Below are 19,890 nucleotides of genomic sequence, written 5' to 3' on the forward strand. Positions count from 1 at the left end.
GCATATGCAACTGGAGGCAATTATATTAGGAATCCAGTTATGTAGCTCTGCTTGCCAGTGCAGATTTTGCAGGACATCCTCATGGCCTCGGCAATCAAAAGTGCTCCTCAAATGTTCTCCGCAAATTATCTAGCAGTCCCACTGACGGGGGCTGGCAGGGGGATTCGCTCCTCTGACCAAAAATCCATTACACAGGTAAGCTCATTGTCCTTACCCAGCTCTTCTTATTTCCTCCATTGAACAAGATGTTTTCTTCCCTGTCCTGCCTCTCAGTGCTTGTATGGTGATGCTAGCACACGACAGTGGCTGCATATTAGCACTGTAGTGTCTAGTTCCTTGTTAGCTCTTCTTCAGGTAACCCCAAGCACCTGTGCCCTGTCCTGCTCTTCTTTGCCTGGAGTGCTAGCTGTAATACAGCAAAAACTGCTTAGTACACTCAACTCATACTGAATTTTAGCTTCTTCCAGGTTGGTCGGGAAAGGAAAAATTACACTGCCTAACGTGCCAGAATTAAGGTATTTCTGCCCATTGTCACTTTTTCCATAACTCTGAGTTTTAGGCCACCTGCTTCACTGTTTTCTTCATCATATTTTCTAAATGTGTTTTCTTTCTATTTGTGTGGATGATGAAAGTAATGCATTTTAGCTGAAAACTTCTGTTTTTCCAAAAAGCAAAATCTGCTCTTCCGTATGTCTCTAACTAGGGCAACCTCATAAGGAAGTCATAAGAGAGTTTAATGCTAATGCCCCTGTAACCACTTGTACAAAAGGAAGTATTGAGGGATGGAAAGTACCTGTTCTCCAGGCTCAGGCTTGGATTTTGAGATATCAAGCAAAGAACATTATCAGTCCGCTGTCTGGGGAATCGATCGTTTGAGATTTTTGTGGAAATCATCTGAAACCACAGGATTCCACAAAAGTAGCCCTGCTCTGAAAGAGCTAGTGTTTGCAGAGGGATGGCTCGCTTGCTGACAGATAACCCACTTTCTTAGGGGAAACAGCTCTCCTGCCCACTCAAGAGTCCTTGAAAAAGCAAAGGCAGCAAGTTCAGTCCTTCGGATGGTATTTCCACTGAGGAAAGCAGAGGCAGTCCCACACAGGTCTTGGGAAAAAAAAACAACTTGGCTTGCAGAATGTGTCCTGTAGGAGCACCTAATCCCAGGCAGTGGCCACCCAAAGAAAGCTCAGATGCTGCTCTTTGGTTTGGTCCCAAAGAGGGTGGTGTTATTTCTGGATAACTTGTGCTTCCTTTTTTTTCAGTCTCTTTATGAGAATTTTGTGAGATTTTCTTAGTTCCTTGTTATCCACCTAAGCTGCATTAAAACTGCTTGGTATCTGGTAGCTTCTTTTTCTGCGTATGAGGACAGGAGCTGGCAAGATTATTTTTCTGCTGTCCCAGGCAATCCTTGCAAAAACAGCCATTACGATGTCGAAAGAAACATTAAATCTCTGGCATAACAAAAGAGAATCAAAGTGTCTTATAAAAAAAAAAAGGCTAAAGTAGTGTTATTTTCCCAACACACATTCAACAGTATTGTAGAAAATTCCTTCAGCAACAGAAATGGAAAGAGCAACAAAGTTTAACATTTCAGTGTCTTACTCAGCAAAGTTTTCTGAGGAAAACAGATCAGCTGAAATCGTACACTTTGTTAGTTTTTCCATATTCTTTATTCAAATAAAGATATATGAGCTACATATGTTCCCGTTTAATTTGAAGATTTTATTCGAAACGCCTTTGATGTACATTAACTTGATATTTTTATTTATTAGTCATTGAAAAGAGTGACACACGGGAATAATGTTGAATGTGCTGTAAGTCAGTGCAGTATTTAGTCTGCAGAGATTTAATCAGAAAAGCAGGACTTGTAGAGAGAGGAAATACGTTTTACTAGCCTAGCTGCCACAGTTGAAAAAAAGGACACAAATCTAAAAAGCTTTGCCTATTTTTCGAATTAAATATTTGGTCTAATAAAAAATAGTACCTCTCTTGTAGCCTTAAACCCCAGAAGCTGCAGTAACAGCAGCATGACAACACGAAAGATTAATCATCAGTGCAGACATGGCCACAAAGTTATGCAGCTTCATTGTCTGCATCTTCCCCTCTGCCCAGAATATAAAATATGGTTATTAGACTCATAGCTGATGATTTTGTTAGGAAATGTACTTGATGCATTTCATGAGGGAAACGAACTTACACAGATGAGACTAGTCCTTCTCAGTCTTACGGAGCAAGCAGGACTGTGCGTGCACGACAGCTCAGCACTTAGAAGCAGGAGCAAACTCTTGGTTTCAAAAAAAAAAAAAAAAAAAAAAAAAGAGCCTGTCTCTCTGGCTCTGTGATCTTTGTTTCAGTACTACTCAGGCCCACGAAAAGATGCAGGGTTGAGTCTGAGTGACAAGTTTAGTCCCCTCTTAGGGCAAAGGTTTGACATTCCTTTACCTAATGAGTAATTGTATCATACCACCCCTGCTGAGCTGCTAATAGTGAGTAAGAGACATTTTGGGACTGAAGGAAGCTAGGAGTCCTTTCTAATTAAGCATGCCCCTCTCTGAGTTTCTAGATAAACTCCACAGCACTTTTTTCAAAAACCTTGTGCCCCCTCTCAGTACGCTGTTCGTCCTGCATGCTTCATCCACTGCTCAGCAGGCAGAAAAATTCCACTCGAATTCCTTCTGTGTCTGGTCATTCCATAGATTAAATCAGAGCCCCTTGGTTTATTACTAGGAATGCAATCATCTCAGCTATTGACATGTCCCTGGACCCTTCTTATTCCTATTTCCACCCTTAAGGTTCCTTTGGAGCTTTTAAAGTCAAAAGCCGCATTTCCTTAACCCTTTTGAACTAATATCTGTGACTTTATGCGTAGTCTGGTTTATCTCCCGTGCTTTGTCTATGCCAAGAAATATACAGAGCCATGAAGAGTGCTCAGTTTTGCTTTTGATGTATGGCCACTTCTCTCAAATTTCAGCTGGATGTAGATGGGGTTGTGCTGAGCACAGGAGCCCCGCGATGGCTGGTTTGCTTCATAGGGCTGGAGCTGGCTCACCACAGACTCGCATCCCATAGCCTCTATGTCTCTTGTTGAATTCTCCCTTTCCTTCTTTGTGTCCTCACAAGCATGCTGCTCTGCCCCATGCCTCCAGTTCCTCTCACGTTGCCCATGCTTCCGACCATTGCAACACAGATAACTTCCTCCAGTGTCCTTCAGTGCCCCCAGATCTTTTGGGAAGCCAAGCTGCGGCTGGCTTGGACCTGTGTGCGTGCCATCTGGCCAGCCAACGCGCACAAGTGGGTGGGTCGGGTGGACACTTCCAGACTGAACAAATGCTGAGCTCTGTCTGCCTCCCCTCGAGGAACAGATGCCCCTCTGGCTCTCATTTCTTTACAAGGACAAATGGTTTGATCAAACATTTAGGGACTAAACAATATCGAGCTCTGTCAAACCTGACTGAAACTGGTGAACTGCATTACAAAGTTACCAAGAAAAGATTGAGAGCAGACAGATAAATGGTCATACAGTCGGGCTGCAAAAGTCATGTAAGATTCATTTTCTTAGGAAATCAGGCTGGAAATCTAAAAGCCTGGGTGGAGAATGACATCAGGGAAGCTGGATTTGGCTTCCTGATTCTTAGGCTCAGCCTGTGCATTGCCATAAATAACGCTGCTGACAGGCAGTTTTGGATTGCACAACAAATGGACCAGGGCAGGGCTACTCCACGGAGCAGAGCAAAACACGGCCTCTGTTCTTTCCTGCTCTTCTGCTCCTTGCTGCCAGATACCTCCTCCTCCCCCTGCCCTTACACAACCCGGGGTAAAGAACAGGCTTCTGAAGGGGAAATAAGTCCTGGTGGTTACTGCACCCCAGGTCCCCCAGTTTAGAAGACAGATTGCTTGTGCAAGGGGGTCTCACGCAGACTGTGGCAGGGCTGAAATCCCCAGGTCTACAGCCAGTCCTGGTGTGGTCCTGGGCCTGGGTCTTGTGTGCATTTTAGTTCTGAAGCACCTAAAATGTCTTTTGCTCGAGGTGGTGTGAGTCCCCATGGTAGTAAATTTGTAAATTACTTGTAAATTTGTAAAAGATGTATACCCAAGTAACAAAAACACAAACTGGCTAAGACTAGAACGGGAGAGATTATTCTTGTGAAGCAAATTTCCCAGTGTATGGGCTCTTTACCACAACAGGCTTAACAGAAACTAGCAATTTTCTGGGCTCTTTGCTATATTCCATCTTCGTGGCACCTCCTTCATGATGTGAAATGGAGCTCTTCTGGCACTGGAATTTTGTCACTCTTCAGATATTCTAATTATCTGCCCTAACAGGAGCCTCGTTTCCTAGTTCACTGTTTCTTTTTCCTCCCTTGAGACTGTTCCTGGCATCTGTTTCCACATCATTATGTGAACGCTGAGTACAAAAATGTCTTTAATGTTTTAGCAAGACTCTACCTTACTTATCAAGTAAATACAAATCCGCAGATCTGCAAGAAAATCCACTGTCTTTTTCACTGACCCTTTTTCTCTTCAGGTTGAGTTTGAAAAATGCCTTGTAACACATATTAAAACCTTATGATTTCCTGTCTCTTTTTTTATATATTTTTTTCCTCCTTGGCTGTCTCTTCTGATGTGGAGTATTGTTGGCTGCTGCTTCATTTATCTGCTCTCATCCATGTAAAGCCCAGTCCCACTTGATTGTGATGGGGCGAAAAATGGGGAGGGGGAGGGGGGCAACTCAGCATCTCACAGAATTATTCTTCAAGAGGGAAAGCAGAAATGTTAAATTTTGAAAAAAATAAACAAGATAAACTCATCGGGTTACTGTAAATAGATCAGTGATTTCAAGGGCTTTATTTAGTTAATCTGAAAACTAGTAGCAAGCCCCAGAAAACTGCTTCTGTTTGCAGCCTCTCCTACAATGGATGTAGACTCTTTACTCTGCAGAGAAAACGGGACGGGTATGCAGCAAGTTAATTAAGCCATTTAAAACATTTCCTTTAGTGACCTTCCCCTGCACACTTTTCTCCCCTGCAAGACGACCTGCATCCTACCAGACCTGCAGGACCCTCCGCTGCGCTCCCCAAGAGCGGGGCTGCTCCCATGCCAGCAGCTGCAGGCAGGGGCAGGGGACTCGCCGGGGCTCCCTGGAAGGGCTTTGCCATCCAGAACTGCCACCTCAGCAGCTGAAGCAGAAGCAGCAGCACGTCTGCCTGTCCAGAGCTGTGGCCCAGGTGAAGGAAGCCTCCAGGCTGCCGTTATCTGGCCATGCAGATGCTCTGCCCCAGGAGCTCTCTGCTTTGCTGCCTGCTTCTTGCCCTGGTACGGGCAGGGAACTGCTGCACGTCTGGTTTGCCATTGCTCTGTCAGGTTACACTAAACCAGAACCCAGCCTCTCCATGTGTGCCTAAGAGATGTCCAAACACCCATTTTTAAACTCCTGAGTGGGCTGTGTAGCTCCTCAGCTGTCCCTTCATAAGTACAGGCTGAGCTACATTGTGCCCACAAAGAGAAGCATGTCAATTCAGTGAAGAGGGTAATTAAGATTTTATTGAAAACACACATCAGAAAGAATGTCTCCTTAAAAACTGCCTCCCTGCACATAACTACAGGCTCTACCTTTTGCATCCCGCTTAGGAAAGAGCTAACCAAGCAGGAAGGATTTACAAGGAATGCTTATTAAGGAACAGCAGTTTCAAAGAAGAGTCAGGATCACAGCGTGCAGAAATGGTAACGGTGCCATTAGGCAGATCAGAGTTTCAGACAGACTAGCTGCCTTTTTGTGTTTGGCCATTTCACTCCTCGGAGCTGCTTACCAGCCGATTCCCTCTTCTGCCCTGCCCAAGAGGACTATCTATGTAGTGCATGTATGCATACGTCAAAGTAAAAGTAAAAAGAAAAAAAAAAAAAGAATGGAAAACATGCTGATCTTAATGTGAGAATGTTCATCCCACAGGCTTTCACATGGAGCAATTGCTATTCGCTTTTTCCTTACAAAATGTAACCCCTTTCAAATTTAGTTACACGTAAAGTAGGCCCAAACAAACCTTTAGAGAACAAATTAGTTAGCTCTGTGGCACCTCATAAGGCTGTGGAATCCATGAAAACCGCATTCCTTGGATTCTAAAGCACTAGCCATCCCTGCTGCTCTTTCAAATAATGTTGGTTTTGCTGACTGTTCTCTCCGAGAGCCAGCACAGTTGTCTAATTGTAAGTAAATAATCTTGAAACAAATCTGTGTTTGACATACTGTCATGCTAGCATTTACTGTTTTGAAAAGGGGATTTACTTCAAGGATATTGAAAAATTCCATTGGTGTTTAAGAGGAGTAGCAACTGTGACCCTCCATAAATTAAAATGCTTGACCTTGCTATATGATATAGATGATCTAAAGTATTTCACGTGTAAAGATCAGAGAAGGCAGAAAGCAAACCTTCCTCCTGAAGGTATGGTATTATGTTCATGCAAACATCCACAAGGGATATAAAGGTTTTCAGGGGTTAGCTATTTAAAGCTGAGACTCTTCAGCTCATGTGTAGCCCCATGAGCTTCTTTGGGAATATGTAAGGTTGGTTATAAAGAGCTACCCCTGAAGATTGCATTGCCAGGAGAGGACATTCGGGACAAATCCAGTTCTTAAGAAAGACACTGGTGCTACCGTGATGCCAAAGTTCAAGAGCTCCATGAGCCCTTCAGACCACCTACGACCTGAGGCTGCCAAACTCCAGAGTCCTGTATTTTCAAGAGAATAAGGAGTTGTGAAACCTAGGCTAAAAAATTGGGATAGGCAGCCTGAGCATGGCCCATCACTGAGACCCTCACGGGGCAGGCTGGGATCATTTAGGGACTCAAGGTCCAACAGCCCCCCCTGCTCTTGAACATAAAGCTGTAGTAGTTGTGGCACCTGAAACAGTTGCCTGTAGCAAAGGGTTTGCTCAGCTGAGATGCCCTAACTCTGGTTCTCTGTTCCCTGTAGTATAAACCTAGCAATCTGGCATTCTAGGAAGTTCTGAAGAGCTCAGCAAGCTCTAGCATGAGGACACCGCAGTAGCAATGCAATTACAGCAGTCTGCATGGTCACGGTGCCTGGAAACCCCAACACTGCAAATCTCTGCACCTTGCAGAGGATCTGCTAGCACCCGGGATGAGACAGATGACATGGTCCATCTGAATTGCAGACTCACCTCCTGTATAAACCCATACCCAGGGTATTCTGAGAGTGATGCAAAATTCCTGAATATGTGTGTTTCAGCTTGTTAGACATAGGCTGACACATTACTTTTCTTAAGAAGAAAGCCAGGTTGTATCAGCTCCTAGTACAAATGCTGAGTCCAATGTACCTTGTAATATCAAGTATAAGAAGACAAAAAAGTAACAGAATTTTGCTTCTGATTTCAGACTGCGAACAATTTAGAATATAATTTTCATATCATACTTTTACATGACAATGTTTTTTTCCTTATTACCGTGCATTTACCATGTGTAGAGAAGAGAGCTTTTGCCAGTGGTATAGTTTAGTTCTAACCTCTTCCATGTTGCCATTAGAAAGAAGTGACAAGAATGGCTTATTGTGAACAAATCTGATAGAAATACCCATGAGAAAAAATATATATATATATTTTGTGACTAACGAAAACATTTAAACCAAATATCCAGATGTCTAATCCATCCTGTTAATAAGTTTGCCATTATCCAAAAACTCAAACTATTGAAGTGCAGTCAGAGTGATGGAGGTGTACGAAGTTTTGTTTAAATTCTTGGCTCCTTCAGGGAAAAACTCACTTTGGATTTGTGTACTTCTGTTTCCATCTGAAAGTCAAATCCAAAGAAACAGGAGCTGGAACTGCTTTTGGTGTTGATTCAAGCGGTGCATGAAAAATCAGGTCATTTCTCACTGGATCAGCACCAATTTCACCATTTCCAGTCAAAAAGTTATGATGCATGTTATTAAAATGTTCTCAAATGGGACTGTGTAAAACAACTCTAGCGTGTCACACACCAGTTCTTCTGGAATTGCGCGCTACCCGTGGAGAGATCACTAATAAATGCTGCTAACAAATTTGCCCTTTTTGACCTCATGCTGTGAAGTTACCACAATAATTAAAAGAGTTCCTATATCAAATAACAAAGCCCCCTTTTTGACAGAGGAATGCGTAATGTTTGTAGATTTTCCTCTCCAGTAAGCTGTCAACATTTTCAAAGGCAAACAGGAAGACGTCTAGTGGTGAGATCACAAGATAGGGAGTCAGGAGGTCTAGGTTTATTCTTGGCCCTGTCGCCATCAGACTACATGACACACGGCTCTTCTTTGCCTTGTTTCCATCGTTCACCATGCAACAGCGCTGGTACGCATGGATGTTGCAAGGCTGTGGCAATGGTAGCTCATATCCTTATTATTTAGGGAGGCTGGTGAAGGAGTTGTACATACAAGTTGCACATGCAAGAAGCACATGCAATACCCTGTGAGTCTCCATCCCTAGCCAGCATATGTGGGGAGGGGAAGACTGGGGGGTCTGGGCTGTGCTACGTGCCCTGGGAACGGTGGTGATTAGGAAAGTGTTGGTAGCAGGATGTTTTTGCAGGCACCCACAGCTCCTGGGCATCTCCAGCGGTGCAAGTTTGCAGAAAGCTCCAATTGCCTCTGAAAAACCTGTAAAGTTTTTTGCCTCTCCGAAAAGTTGAGCTGCTTTGCCGGGAATATTAACTGCTCTCCCACGAACACATGTACTGGCCACGAAGGTGCCATCATAATAGTTGTCATTTAATCCAATGTTTGTCTTAAGCAATAAATTTTCAGCAACAATCCAATTATATTGCCATGGGATCCCAAAAGGTTTCCTTTCTTCTTCTATTTTTTTTTTGAAGCTGAATTAACAGTTACGTAATATAAGTTTATTTTTTTTCTTTTGCTTCATAAATGATTTTTTGTTAGGCACAGTGGAAAAAGAACACCATATAACAATTCCAAACGAAGCCATCTGGCTTTGTGTTTGTCTAACAATGTTAACAAATATCCCACATTTAAAAGAAATATGAAGCACTATTTCTGTGGTGTGTTCATTTACTTTATGTCGAAGGAGCATAACACTTACATACATATTTTCAATGAAGCACATATTTCTTCATTTTTTTCCCATGACATTTCATGGCTCCATTGCCCGTGTTTCAGTGATCTCGTCCTTCGTTGTGGTTAGCATTAATATACTCAGAAAGATGAACCAATTCTCTCAGCCATGACCTTACTGTGCAGTACTTCTGTGTGTGCTCCCAGCAGAAGGTAGCTCACCCAGCCAGGACTGCAGGTAAAACCCTTTACATCAAGAGAAAATAGAAGGGAAGTGCATTATCAAGATGCAACTGTGCTATAAGCTCATGTTCTTAATTTACTTCAGAGCAACTTGTTTGTCTCTCTCATACCCTCATGGGTGTACCCTTCCAGCAAGCAAGCACACTGGATGATGCAAGATAAAGATGCTCCCATATGGAAAATGTCTCTCTGTTGGCATTTTGATATTGCTTGTGGGAAGGAAAAAAAAAAAAAGAGCAGAAGGGATTTCAAGCTAAATTTGTGCTACTAGGAAAGTCTTACAATTAGTCTACACCCAGTGTTCCCTTAATGTGTGGTCTCCAAGACTTCAGAAGGGAGACAGTGAAACAATTGTGAAAAATTAAGAAAACACATGCAAACACACATATTCCCACAGATGCAAATAAGGGAGCAGGCAAAAGGGGGGCAAATAAAACTAACCGATGTGGTTTTGAAGCTTAGCCTCAGTATCTGGTTGTAGTGAAAACTATTTTGGCAATGCCGTGCAAGGTGATCCTTGGACTTTCCTTTCCCCAAATCATTACATGGTACTTCAGTAAGGAGGACTGATAAACACAGGCAAGTGCCTTTAGTGAAGACACAGCTTCCAGTGATAAACAGAGTTTTGTGTTTACACAGCAAAAAGACTTCATGGAGCTACATTGCAAATACTCACAGAGTCTGTTGGCAAAATTTGTCAGTTTTGGGAGTTGCTCCTTTCTGATAAGACATATGCCAAGCACACTTCACAGCGTTAAGTCTTGTTGAAAACCACCAGGAGGGAGGCCAACTTTGATGAAATAACTCTGCTAGTAAGTGAAGATGGGCATCTCTGCGCATAAAACAATATTTTGTTTTGGAGGGAACAGCATCCCTCTTGCAATCTCCTGAAGGAGCTTGTACCTGCCTGGATTATTATGCAGTGAACTGCCCCTTGTGTGAGCGTGGGTGAGGATGGGCAATGTCCAAGGACTTGTGCTGCTGCAGCCCTCTTCTCCCATCTCTGAAGGAAGCTGCTGGCGGTGGATATTAGGAAATACAGGAGAGCTTCTGCAGGACACATGTGTCTGTCAGGGTCTGCACCTCTTTAGGCCCAGCACTGACACAGCTGAGCAAGCAGAACTCTGTAGAAGAGCCAAGCTTTAAGACAAACAAACAAATATATAAAAGCAATGTTTATATATCCAGCTCCTAATGTATATGTAGCACCCACCTACAGAAACCCTTCTGGAAATTATCATTTGACCCACTTAAAGGATGAGAACATCTTGTCATATATATCAGCCATTGCAATTTGTTGTACTTGTTTATAGGAAAGAAGAAAGAGTCCAAGGAGCCCCTTGTCTTCAAAAGGCCAGGAGCTGGGGCAGCCACCAGCAGTGGTGGGATTCCCGCAGATGTGAACGGGCTCCGTATCAGGCCACAAGGTCTCGTTCTGGGAATCCCAACGTTTGCGTGTACACACACATGTGCTTAGCTGATGCAACTTCAGTGCTGCTATCAACAACTTCGCTTCTTCTTTTTCATGGACATCTGCAATTTTGACTCATTTCTTGCAAAACTGCCCTGCTAACCAGGACTAGCTGTCTAAAATTAAAGATCTTAGCTGATCTTAGCTTTCTTTTCCTTTCCCTTTTTTAATCCTTACTGTGGTTTCATTAATTCTGCCCTCTTCTGCTCTTGTGACTTCAAGGAGCTCAAATAGGTGCCTTAAAACAGGGAAGAAGAGCACAGAAATCCTGTACAGTGGCATTTTCATGTAGGTTAAAGTGTCTGAGAGAGCATTGAAATCTTCTGTGCCTCTGCCTCAGACTTTCTCTTTTCCACAACTGCGGTGACACAAGTGTTTTCTTTGCCATTAGCTCACCATGTGGGAATCAGTGGCTTAGCATGCATAACAGTACAGCAAAAGTTTAGAATATGCTACGAAGCTTAATGACAAAAATATGTGTAGAATCAAATAAATCAAAATCTTACTTTTGGATTGGTTTCTGTGGGCGGAAGGTTGTTCTTTCATTTCATTTTAAAGCCTCAGTTCATTCTTGCAATAGTAAGCTGTTTTGTTTCTAATTTGGTCAACTTCACTGTTCTTCACATGCAATTATCTATAAAAAGCTAAAACTACACTAACCATTAGACAATGGATTTAAGATACCTCTCTGCTCTCTTGTCTCCTGATCCAAGATCTTTTTAAAAAGTATGTGATGTTTACAACTTGATGGAAAGTGGTATCTTTTACTCATCTCACAGGGCTTAGCACCCGGGGCCCCATCAAATGTGTGTCTCTTAATCACACAGCCAAAGAGTTAAGCTGAGAAAGATGATTCTTTTTAACACAAACTCATAGAAATATGTCTTGTGGAGGCCTCTCGATATGATGTAATACAAAAAATATATATAAACATAGGAATTATTCAGTGAAGTTTTGCAGTCTTGACAAGCTATCCGTTATGATGGATCTTTTTCCTGAGAGGGAAAGCTAATCTTAGCATCAGAACAGAGCCATTTTCAAAATTAAAAAAAAAAAGGGGGGGGGGGGGAGGGAGGGAGGGCTGCATTTATTCACAGTAGTTGAAATTTGTATAGACCTTCAAAACATTTCAGACGAAGAAAGCCTGTTGAATTTTGCATCAACATGTAGAGGACAGCAATAGGAACATTAGGGCTGGTACGAAAGGTGTGGGAGTGGGAAGGTCGAGGTGGGCAACCACCTGCAGAGCAGTAGGGGAAGCAGTCCATGAAGATCCCAGCAGATCTGTAGGCCACTCCTCAGGACACCAGATGGGGAATTGCAGAGATAGGACATGCTGGAGCAACTAATTATTTTCAGCTCCTAGATGGTAGGAAAAAAGCACATCTAAAATCAGGGCATTGTCGCCAACCTGAGAAGAAACCAGGAGATGTGGAGAAGACTTCATAGGTGGCGTCCCTTGTCCTACCAGCCAGGGAGTCCTGACCAGATCACCTGGATACTCATGTCTGGATCCCTGAATGCTGGACGGGCAGTTTAGGAATATGCCCCTCCTCGTGCTTGTCAGCATCAGCCTATGGGCACGAGAGTGAGAGTATGACTGAACTTTGTTCAGTTTTCCAAATAAAATCAGCTTTCCTTGTATAGGGCCTTGCCTTGATCTTTTCCACAGTGCTGCTAGTGTCGCAGCATTATTTTCTACAGATGTATGGGAAACTCTGGCTTTCAAACAGCTTTGAGTGTTGTTATGAATCCGCAATCACTCTGATGCCTGATTGCAATGATCACAGGCAGGTTCCAACATAATTTGCCTCTAATACAGATACAAAGAGGAGTTACACTTCCAAACCCATCATATGTTTGTTTAACTGTATTGGATTTAAACAGCTTTCCTTTCATCCAATAAAATACAAAATAAAAATAAAAATAAATAAAAATAAAAACAAATTAAAATTAAAATTAAAATTAAAAAAAATAAGAAAAAGTGATCCCCTTGACATGCAGTGAAATCCTGACTGTACTGAAACCAGTGGCAAATATCCCACTGACTTCAGTGGGGCCAAGATTTCAGTGACAGCTTCTGGGGTTCCAAGATGTTGTATGTGAAATTTTAAAGTAAAGGATGTCTGTAAAGATGGTGCCTTACTCGTCTCTCTAGAGCTAGGAGAGCTTCCTGATGGTAAACCACCATCAGAAGAGCAAAAGTAGTAAAAGTGCTCTAAAAGAGCCTCTTCAAAGAGCAGCTGAATGTCAAGTAAATATTTAACAGCTTTTAAAGAATTAAACAATGCAGATTCCTGTAAGAGACAAAAAGTAAATAAGATCTTTTCCATTGACTTCAGCAGCAGCTCACTCTGCCTCTCAAGAAACAAGCAGCAATATCTGCATCTACATCCACTTGCATCCTTGAAATGTGGTCATTTCCTTCATGTGTAGGTTTTAATAAATTGCCATCTCGTCTCAGAACAGTACCTAAAATACTGGCTGTCTTTTCCGTCAAAATGTTTTCCAACACAGTAGTGCTCTTTTCATCAAAACTGAAACATTTTAAAATATGTTGATATAAATGAACTCCACCCCCAAAGGCTTTCAGCACAAACATTGACTATTGCAAGAAAATAAAATTCGTCATACCTTACCAAACTTCATTTTGGCATTCCGAAATGATGATGCTATTTGCCTTCCATCCATTTCAAAATCACTTCTGAAACTTATGACATGTTATACACCAGTGCAGTTGGCATGACAACATAACATAATGTAGTACATACTAATATGACAGATGAAATATTTTATTCCTTCACTGGGTGTTATCGTCTATTTAAATTATTATTGTGAACTGCTATATGACACTGAATGAAACAACTTTCCTTGATCACAGTGTCTCCTGTTTATTGCAAAGAACTGGTATGTCACTCCCATCCAAGTATTTCCTGTTTGTATTGGAACTGAACAATCTGATAAACAGTTTCAAACCTACAGAAATAGGAGACATTTACATCTACAAGATAAAATGTTTCAACGAGCAAACAAAAGCTAATACTAATGATTTTTTAAAATCGTAGAATAAAATATAGTACCACCGAAGTTGCATACTGATTTCAAAATACTAAAACCTACATTAATAAATATCAATATAAATACATAAAAACATAAAACAAGAAATACAGAAAATATTTTAAAAATTTAAACCACAATTTTAAAGACAACCACGGGGATAGAGAAAATACATTTCACATGTACTCTCTCTTTTGAGTCAGAATAAAATCATATTTGCAATGGCAAAATTTCCTGAGCACATAAATTCCATGTTTTGATCAGGACTGATATTACACAAACGAGTTAGAAGAATATTCCTCTTTACAAAGCACCACATGGCTATAAAACAGTGTGAGTCTAAGTAAGTATTCAATCAAAACTGCTTAAATTCACAATGGTATTAATAAACCATGAAGGAATTCAGTCGTTCCAATATCAATTCATATTTCATCACTACATACAGTGTAAGATTATATATAGATTTCTTAATGGCCAAATATGCTGCCCATCAGCATAATTGGGAGGTAAAACTGTGTAATTATATAAAAACCATTTCAGTTCACCCTTGCCAATAAAAACATTAACAAAAGCATTGGCTGCGTGACCAATTAATTCCCGCAGAACAGTTAGCACATCGGACCATGAAGGAGAGGCTCTTCACCTGCCACCCTTGGGCTGGCCCTGCGGGGCCAGCTGGCCCTGCACTGGCTGCACATCTGTCTAGGTTTGGGTGTAAATGAGATCAGACATCAGCTGCTGGCAGATTATAGGACAATTAAAGATGGTCATTTACAAGAAACTCATGATCACAGAGCTATGAGGGTCTGAAGTCATTCTGCTGATTCTGTAACACCAGGGTCTACAACCAAGCAAACACTTTATGCTGCCTGAATACATCAGTCGTAAGGGCGTTTTGCCTGACCAGCATCAAGCTGCCACAAATCACCAAGAATAGAGACGTTAATGTGTAATTTCAGCTGTCACAAAATGATCCACTCAATAAGGTTCAACTGGACACATACAGAAGATTGACCTGTTCGCTTCATTCTTTGCAATTTTTAGTTGCAGTCCCATCTTCACGAGACTTTTCTGATTCAAGTTACCTTTTGCTAAGAAAAACCCATTATGACAACCACCACCACCCTGAAAAAGCTTCCAGTGGAATAAAATGCTGCAGCCTACTTGGTTAGCAAAGCAGATCATATCCCAGTGCTGCACTCTTCACCTTTTTTTCACCGTATAAGAAATCCATTTCAAGATTTCTTGTCTGGTGATCAGATCTCCACAGAACTATATCAATGGACAAATTTATCTCCAGGATAATTACCTCCTGCGTCTGTTGTGTTTCTGAGGCAACTACCAAAGTCAGCAAAGAGCTCCAAGGTGCAGAAAATGGAGGGCTCATGGGAGAGTGTCTGCTCCTAGCCGGATAGCGGAAGCTGGATCGTGGCCATCCTACGTAACACAGGACTATGTATTGCAAATGGCATCAGAGCAGAGAGGATTTTCATATTTGCTAGGTCAGAAGTTGAATTGGGACAGGAATCTATTCTGAAAAGATGTAAAAAGGATTACAGACTCCATCTTTTCCATATAACTTATGCAAAACACATGTTCTTGATTTAGCTTTGTTCCAACAAGTTCCTCACAGGCACCTACTCTGCAGAGCAAGTGCATTTAAATCAGCTGAAACTGGGCTATCACTGACTTCCTTTCTAAATGCATAACTCTTCCCACTCAAATAAATACCTCAAATGCTATAACAAGATGGTTTGTTTTGAATAAATGGAAAAGTGAGGCTTTACTGTAATTATTTCTTCTTTAAAACTTTGGAACTAAGATGTTAAGGAAGTGGGTACATGAGCAAGCCCAGACAAGCACCAAAATGTATGGTTAAAAAGACTGGCATTATGGTCTTGTTGCTACTTGGGACATTTGTCAAGGCAGGGAAGTGCCGTTCCCTGAATGCTTACACACGTTTAGAGCCTGGCCGTCTGTTAGTTCATCACCATTGTCACTTCCTCTGGAAGATGTTGAACATTTTTTCTAAATTGGAGGTTGTAATTCCATGTCTCTTTCCTTCTCCCCAAGACTACAAAAGGTCAAAGGCATCAGGACGAGTTACCAGAAAGCACTGTAAGTCAGAAGAAGCGCACTCCCTCCAGGAGGAGGAAATGAGAGATGGCTACAGTTACGGCCAAGGATCACTTAGCTGACTGTACTTGCTGGCAGCAGCTCAGTTCCTCTCAGGCAAGCTGATGTTTGTTTCCATAGCCAGCAAATACAACCAGTTCTCACCCTCATCCCCGGAGGCTATGAGCTGCTGCTGAAGCAAGGCTACACAAAGACAAATGAGCCAAAAGGAAAGGGGCAGGGAAGCAGAGACAGCTTACACTCATAAAATGAGAAACACAGAGCTAGAAGAATTACAGAAACGACAAAATCCATATGCACGCTGGAAGGTTCTTCCATCAGCAGAGCCTGGGAAGTCCTTTCCCCCCAAGTAAGTCCTCTTATATCTCATCCAAGCCCCAGATTTCTCTCTGGGAATGAGTGTGGATGGGGCTTTATTTCCCCGCGGTTAGTTTTGAATGACTCAAACCTTTTCCCTCCCTTTTCCCATGGGACTGAAGGGCTACATCAACCACCAGCAAAACTTTGCATTCTGTGTTTCATTTCTGTGAAAGAAGTGGCATCTGGACCAACATGACATGTGAATGGCTTACAAGCCTCAGCTTTCTTTAATTGCAAACACAAATGCTATCAATATGTAAAACAACACAGTGACATAAAGTTAAGCCCTTTGGTTAGGTTGAAGAAGGCTTGCAGGGGAAAACAGAAATGTATGGCTTCATAGTAGATTCACTCTGTCCTGCCTTCACTACAACGTATACTATTGCTTCTATGAGCTGGGCCAAAGCAAACTGCCTCAAAGCATCCTTTCTGTATTGCCACAAATGTCCCACACCTAATGTACACTAACCTGGGCATATCTCTAACAAGTTCATTTTAGAGCATGGCTGGTAAGGTTAAGGGAGAGAAGATGACTGGCAGGAGCACCTGACAGTCTCCAAGCTGGACCCACTGCTGAATGTAGCAGATGAGTAAATAGTAGCAGAGTAAGGCTGAACAATGCCTTCTTCTTCACTAATAGGGTCTCCCAGGCCTTTGAGCCTAGCAGTAATGGTCAGGGAAAAAAAAAAAAAAAAAAAAAGAAACTCTCAAAAGTGGGAAACCTAGATGTATACAAGCCCATGGAAGCAGATAGGGTTTGCCCAAGCGTCCCAAAGGAGATTGTTATGATGTGTCATTGCACATCATCTTTATCATCTTTGAAAGGTCATGGAGACTGAGGAAGTACCCAATGGCTGGAGAAAGACAGATGTTGCATCCAACTGTAAAAAGGGCAAGAAGAACAATCTGGGAAACTAAAGGCTTGTAAGCCTTATTTTCATCTCTGAGAAAATCCTTTAGCAAGTCTTTTTGGCTTCTGGGCAGATACAAGAGGAGAAGGTGACTGGGGACAAATGATAAATCATGCCTGACCAACCTCAGTGCCTTACGATGAAATGACCATACCTGAGGATGAGGGAGCAGCAGTGGATGTCATTTACCTCAACTTTAGCAATGCTTTTGACATGGTCTCCCACAGCATATTTATTTTAAAGATAGGATGCTGTGGTCAAGGTAGGTGGACTGCTTCGATGGGTGAAAAACTGTCTGGATATCCAGCTCAAAGAGTAGTGGTTAATGGTTCCACCCCCTGTCTAGAGACCACTTACAAGTGAGGTCTATCCTATTTTATACCTTTATTACTGACCTGGAGGAGGTGATGGGGTGCAATTTCATGAAGTCTCCAGGTGAAACCTAACTGTCTAATCACTGTGCACAGGAGCAGTGCTGGGACCTAGGCAGGTTGGAGGAATGGGCCAACCAAAATGTTTTGAAATTCAAGAAGAAGTAGAAAATTCTGCACGTGCGATGGACTAACCTACTGCAATGGGATAAGCTGGGAAGTGGCTCCCCAGGGGACAATTTTGTGGGAAGGGCCCTGGAGGTTGTGGAGGACAGCAAGCTGAAGAGTTGCCAGCAGTGTGCCCTGGCAGCAAGGAAGGTTGTAGTGTCTTCCTGGGCTGCATTAACAGGAGCACAGGCAGCAGATCAAAAGGAGTGACTTTCCTCTTGGCACTCATTAGATCACATCTGGACTACCGCAACCAGTTTTGAGCCCTTTGGTACAAGAAAAGAAAGTCAGCTAGAGCAATTTCAGTGGAGGGCCGTCAGGGTGGTCGAGGGCCCTGGGAGGAGAGCCAGTGGGACCAGGGCTGAGACAAGAGGGCATAAGGGGCTCCTGTCAGCAGCTCCTGGTACCTGCGGGGAGGCAACGGAGAAGATGGAGCTGGGCTCTCCACGGTGGGGCATGGTGGGAGAACGGGAGACAATGGCATGAGTTGAAATGAGGGAGGTTCACGCGGGATATAAGCAGAAATGGTTTCACTCTGAGGACAGCCAGGCAGCAGCACAGGTTGCCCAGGCTGCGCCGTCTCCATCCTTGGAGGCTTTCGAGACCCAGCTGGGCAGAGCCCTGAGCAACCTGGTCTGATCTCACAGCTGGTCCTGCTTGGAGCAGGAGGCTGGACCAGAGACCTCCTGAGGTCCCCTCCAACCAGAATGATTCTGTGTTCAAATTTTGTTTTACAAGTAATTTTTGTTCTTTGATACTTCTTTAAAACATCTCTGCGTATATTTCAAAATTTGTTTCTTGGCAAGTACTTTGACAAGATCCATTTACTGAATAGAAAAATGGGGCTTTATTGCACAAGCAAGTATCTCAAAGGGAAAAAAAAGAACATTGCAATCAGACCAGCTGCTGGTTACCAATTTTAAAGTATGTTATAGAAAGTAATACAACACAAAACCAGTAACCTTAAATTCAGAATATTAAATGGCAACAGAAGAACCAAACTCCTCTGTACTTGAACCTGTAAATTGCCTCCAGGAACAGGAGTCAGGTGGTGCCTCTAGTGCCTTGTCTTGTTTTCATTGCCTGGGAAATGTTTCTTGCTTGCACTGCATATGGCACATGAGCTGAACGGTGTCTGCTGCTGCTTCGTGCTTCACACTCCTCCCTACTCCTGTGGTTCACCATTGCCCAGAAACCCCAGAGATCTCCAGATCATAAGGGAAAGGTTTGAAAGAACAGGTGTTCACATACTTGTTCTGCAGTTCAAGCTGATTTTGGCAGTTTTTGACCAAAAAATTGCTCTGTCAAGGAGTATACCTGGTCTCTTTCAGTGAAGAAAACAGCATTACAAATGGCAGACTGCAACCTCTGCCCTTCAAAGTTTTATTTTATCAATGCATAGCAGAACCCTTCCCTCTCCATCACAACTGTCCCTGTAGCAACAGAGCTGGCGAGTAATATGGAGCCAGCAGCAGAGGCTTTGCCCTTGGTGTCTGTGCTTTTTCCTCTCTGAGATCTCTCCTAAATTCGCATCCTATAGCTTTTTCCCAGGCCATCCATCAGAACTGCTTGCTCAGAAAACAATCCCTGCCAACTACAGCCACTTAAGGTTGCTCTCCATCTGCTTTTGGGCTTTCCCCCCAGGTCACCCAATTTCACAAGCTCTGCGCATCAGCCAGGCTGGAAAGGGGGCTGCAGTGGGCAGAGATCTCAAGACCTCAATACGCTCTCTGAACAGCTGCAGATGTGTTGCCAGATCATAAGGGAATTATTTTCAATCCCAGTACTCCACTGGAGCACCTGCATTGAAACGGGCTAATAACAGTGCTTGTTTGCTGAACATTAAACCAAAATGCATGGAATATCCTGTCCACACATATATGAGACTCTGCAAACCAGCTGCATGTTGAGAAGTCATCATCCAGGTAGAGAAAGGGATGGTCTATCTTCTGTCCTGGTAGGTCTGGATGGCTAACGTAAGACCAGCTGCCAAGAAAGGTGGTGTCATCTGTCATAAGGCAGTGGGTAAATATGAAACTGGGGAGGACATGACTGTGGACCAGGAATTTCTTTTAATAATCTTTTGCTCAGGTAGGCTTGTGGGTAAGTTTAAGTGGATTT

At 42.7% G+C, this 19,890-nt stretch overlaps 1 protein-coding gene across 2 annotated transcripts in view; it reads right to left on the minus strand.

Annotated features, from left to right (window-relative positions):
• CLUL1 (clusterin like 1) overlaps positions 1–3,143 on the minus strand; it is a 32,599-nt gene extending 29,456 nt beyond the window's left edge. For both annotated transcript variants that reach the window (XM_080581119.1, XM_080581118.1), the window contains exon 1: positions 2,195–3,143. The gene's annotated coding sequence lies outside the window, so the exon portion shown is untranslated. The remainder of the gene's footprint in view (positions 1–2,194) is intronic.
• Between the last annotated feature and the right edge of the window lie 16,747 nt (positions 3,144–19,890).

The sequence above is a fragment of the Anser brachyrhynchus genome (assembly GCF_964034855.1).
Source record: "Anser brachyrhynchus genome assembly, chromosome: 2".
Classification (NCBI taxonomy): Eukaryota; Metazoa; Chordata; class Aves; order Anseriformes; family Anatidae; genus Anser; species Anser brachyrhynchus.